The following is a 4,767-nucleotide window of genomic DNA, read 5'->3' on the forward strand; positions in this document are numbered from 1 at the left end:
CCCTCTAATTGGTCATTTTGAGCATGTGCCAACATGAAATATTCTTAGCACTATGCACAGACCACACCCCACCGAAGTCTGGCAGAGGACCTTCACGACAGGCGCTAATACCCATCCTCATTTAGCAGACAAGGAAACTGGAACTTGGTGGGATTGACTAACTTAGACTATGGGACTTGACTGAAAGAGAACAAAATTACAGACACATTGCATTCCAGCCCCTGTCTTCAATATTTACATTGTATGGTCTGACGCTTGGAAACAAAACTTCTTGTTTCAAAATCTTAATGCTATCCCATCCACACAAGAGGGGGTCAGCAGGAAGAGGAGGAAGACAGTCGTCCTAGGGAGGCTACAGAAATCAAGGCTCTTCTCGTAGTTTATGAGAAATCTGCATTAGAATAATTTAAATATGTCTTTCCTTATAGTCATGCTCTGCCTTATAAAATATGTAATATTTAGGAGCCTACTGTTATCTAAGTTCATGGCTCCCATTCACAAATATTTCTCTTTGCCTCAAAGCTCAGTCTGTAAGGGCTTCCTTTAACTATAATGACTTCACTTTTCTCTCCACCAAAAGTTGTGAACTTTGGGATTATTTCCCACCATTATCTTCAACACTTTTCCTCTGTGAAGTGACTCCTGAAAGGCTTCATCTGACTTCCAGACAAAAGAATGTTCACATGTCCCTGTCCCCGTTGTTACTAAGCAGGGTGCGCCTTTCTCTTCCCTGAATAAGTCTACAGTTGTCCTTTCTGACTTACTAAATTGGATTCCAGAAAGGATGCTTCAGTATGCTCCCAGGAGTCCGTAATAGAGTGGAGACAGAAATCTGACGTGTTACTGGGTCATCCTGCTGAAAAGCACAATTTCATTGACCAGGTCAGCAAATCCCAGGCAGCATTTGGGGTTTGCTTTTCCTGACTGCCCTGTGGTGATGTGCCACCACCCAAGTCAGGAAGCACATGGTGCTCCCTGTCTCCCTGCTACCTGGCAGGAAACACTTAGCTTGAGGTGACTGAGGATGTGCTGACTGGAAGAACTAAAACCAGAGAGTAGACAGAGTTGCTTGGTCAAGTGTTTGTGTTAACTTTGTGTGTGCATCTCCTCCCCGTTCCTTCAGGAAGCCCCATCTACACATCAATAGTGATTGTGTCTCACTAGTACAGACCTACAAAGTGATATTAAGTATTTAATATCACTTGTCTATTCTTAAAACTTCAATTCTTTCACAACTACTGGTCTGCAGCTGTCCTTCTGGTAACAGTTGTAGCGTTCCTCTGTGGGAAAGAAACTGTTACACCATTACACCATTTAATGCCTCTTTCTTAGCCACACAGAAAGAAGGAATAAGCCTGACAGACACAAGGTGAAAGAAAAAAACCACTTCAATTCTAAATTGTGACTCTCTACCTGAAACAATAGATCATTCTATAGACACTGAAGTGTTTCCACTCTGTCATCAGAAAGGGAGAGAAATGGCAAAATTTGCCCTTTAGTTCAGTTATATGCCCACAAGCAGTAAGAAACCATCACAGAGAGAGCACAGGCTACCTCAGAGCTGCCGAGGAAGGAGTGGGGTCAGATCAGTATGCACCCCTTAGTACTGTATTGGCTCAGATTCTTATAGAAGCCAAGAAAGAAAGAGATGTGAAGGGGCTGCGAGGGGAGAATCGTGTGAGGGACAGGAGGCCAGAGGCAGGAAAATTTATGAGGACCCCTACAGCATTTGTAGGCTGTTGTACTTTACTCGTAATTGAACAAAATTGCCTACATTTGGTAACTACAAGATAGTGTGTCTTGTTAAATAAAAAACAGTTTGTCATGTTAGCAGTTAATAATATCTGACAATAGGACACAGGTTTCCTTTTATTGTTATTATAACTTCAAAACTAACATTAATGCCTGGGAAAAGCATTAGACAGAAGCAACTTTTGAGTCCTTGGAACTTTTCACCCAATGATGGTCTTAACATTACTTTGAGCAGTTTCACCTCATAAAGGGTGGAAGGGAGGTAGGGAATTTTGTGTTAGCCACAGTATTATTTAACCTCAACCTTCTAAGGATGAAAAGGGTGATGTACGTGTTTTTAAAATCCTATGGCATGTGCATCAGTTTATTACTAGAAATTGAACTCATTATAAAGTTCCCACTCCTATTTCCACTCCGCACCCCACCCCCAACACACACACACACTTGAGACATGAGCTCTATTTTGTATCCCAGGCTGTCCTGAAACTCATTACATAGTCCAAGCTGGCCCTGCCTCACTCACCCTCTTTAGGCTAAAAAGCTTTTTTGCTTATTTTCATATATAGGCTTTAGGAAGGTATTGATACACACACACACACACACACACACACACACACACACACCAAGAAGAAGAGTAATCTGTCAATAGAATTAAGTAATTTGGGCACCCGAAAATTTTGAGTGAGGTAGGGAATTTTGTGTTAGCCACAGTATTATTTAACCTCAACCTTTTAAGAATGAAAAGGGTGATGTAAGTGTTTTTAAAATCCTGTGGCATGTGCATCCTAAGGAATAACAGAGATATGCTTTTACCTGTCTTTGGTTCACAATTCCACGACCTACATCATCCTAGACCACCCACCCAATGACAAACCAAAATGTTTGTGTTGTTATTTTTTTCTGTGAGTTTATTTTTATTCACGATTATTTTTATTAAAGAATCTTAAGTATTCTTAGCATCTTAATATTGCCATACAAATTTTAAAATCAGCATTATTTTCTTTATATTTATAACACTTAGAGCCTATGTGCATCTCAAGACTTCAGATTAATAATTATTATCAGTTTTTAAGTTCATCTTCTCCCTATAAAATACACATCTATGAAATTCTTACGATGTATATTTTAATTGCATATCATAATTTCTTCTACCATGTCCAACATGATTTTACACTTTTCTGTGTATTTTGTTTCTGTTCTATTTTTCAATTTTTCTGGTACTTATATTTAGTTATGTAATCCTGCCTTTAGTTTTATCTATCCATGAAGTATGAATTTTAGATGTACTTTTTTTGTTGTTGTTGTTCTTTTTTTTTTTTTTTTCGGAGCTGGGGTCCGAACCCAGGGCCTTGCGCTTGCTAGGCAAGCGCTCTACCACTGAGCTAAATCCCCAACCCCTTAGATGTACTTTTCTATCAATAATTTCCAGTTTACTTTTATTTGTAGATGCCTAGTTTCTGTACAAATTATCTATCTTTTATCTTTTCTTCCACATAGTACCCATATGTGTGCTATATGTGTATGTATGTTGTTTTGTTGTTATTTTAAAACACTGTCTTACTGGGTAGCCCTGGCTGGCCTGGAACCCTCAGGGTAGCCCAGGCTGGACTCAAATTCACAGAGACCCACCTACCTCTGCTTCCTGAGTACTAGAATTAAAGATGTCTGACTTTTATCTGTTAATGTCAAAGTCATCGTGTCATACCCACAACATCTGTTTTCTGTAAACCAGTAAGCATGGAGATTGTGTATGCATGTGTGCATGTATGCGTGCGTGCGAGTGGCTCCCTAGATGTGTGCATATATGTGAAGGGTGCCCATGTGCGGAGAGCAGAGGCCAACCCCTGAATCCTTTCTTGGGTGTCCTCCAGCTTTTTGTTTCAGACAGGGCTCTCTCTGACAGGACTTCTCCAAGTAGCCTAGGCTAGCTGGCCAATAAGCTGCAGGAGTCCCTCTGCCCATGTCCATCCCTCCTTCCTGGAACTACGATCATGTGACAATATCTCTAGGCGCTTTACACAGGTTGTGGGGATTAAATCGAGAACTTTCTGCTTGTGAGGAAAGAGCTTTATTGGATGAAACACCCCCTGAATGTCCTTTCTCAGGTTCCAAGTCACTAACTTCATCATACAATTGAGAACCAAGGCAATCATACAGGGTTGGCTGAGCAGCAAAAGGAGAGGAACATAATTTGAACTAACCCATTAACGGTTTCATTATTTTTCCTTAGTGGAGCATGGGCGCCATTCTTAACCAGCTTAAGGGAGCATTCAATTTGTCATAATAGCAGCTAGAGAAAGCATCCTGTCCACAATATAATAAACTAAAGATCAAAAAAACAGGCAAGCAGGTCCTGGCTACTACTGTGAACCTGCAAAAATAATTTCATCCTCTTAGGGTTTACACAATACGCAGTTCTAAAGCAGAGAGCCCACAGAAATCACAGCAGAAAAAGAGGACTAGACGGCAGCTGTTTCTCGATGCTGCAAGCCAGCGCTCAAGAAACGAAACATAGCCCATTGCTTAGGTCCTACATGTGGGCTCTATTTCTCTGGGCTACTTCCTGGGCAACCAGGAAGGTTCTTATGTTTTATTCCTTTCCCCTTTGGACTGGATCCTGCTTCTCTAACTTAAAGATGGAGAAGAGACATGAATTTCAGTCATTTTTATCAGCTTCTTAATCCAAATTTAGACTTCACGGTCATTCAAAGTAAATACTCACAGCATGTCACAAAAAGACTTTGTTCAAGAAAGGTTATTAACTAGGACTGGTGAACACAGCTCCTACCAAAGAGGAGCTGGAAGTAAACGCAGGTATGGAAAATGCTAAACCCACCAGCCAAACCGGAAAGCCAGGGAGATATTGTTTCTATCCTGTGTCACCCATGGAAGGTGGAGCTTCTTTTTCTGTTCAAGTGCAGACTTCATCAGACATCTGAAGCTAGAAGACCTTGGAGCTAATGTCTTTTGAGCCAATATGATGTTTTGACAGAAAGAGTGAATCAGCCTGCCAGA

The 4,767-nt window shown here is 40.8% G+C and overlaps 1 non-coding gene across 1 annotated transcript; it reads left to right on the plus strand.

The window, feature by feature from the left end:
• Positions 1-1,227: 1,227 nt before the first annotated feature.
• LOC120100369 (small nucleolar RNA SNORA41) lies at positions 1,228-1,368 on the plus strand. The gene has a single exon (XR_005500133.1). It is a non-coding gene; the product is annotated as a small nucleolar RNA SNORA41 (small nucleolar RNA).
• Positions 1,369-4,767: the final 3,399 nt, after the last annotated feature.

This window comes from Rattus norvegicus, chromosome 1, assembly GCF_036323735.1.
Source record: "Rattus norvegicus strain BN/NHsdMcwi chromosome 1, GRCr8, whole genome shotgun sequence".
Taxonomy (NCBI): domain Eukaryota; kingdom Metazoa; phylum Chordata; class Mammalia; order Rodentia; family Muridae; genus Rattus; species Rattus norvegicus.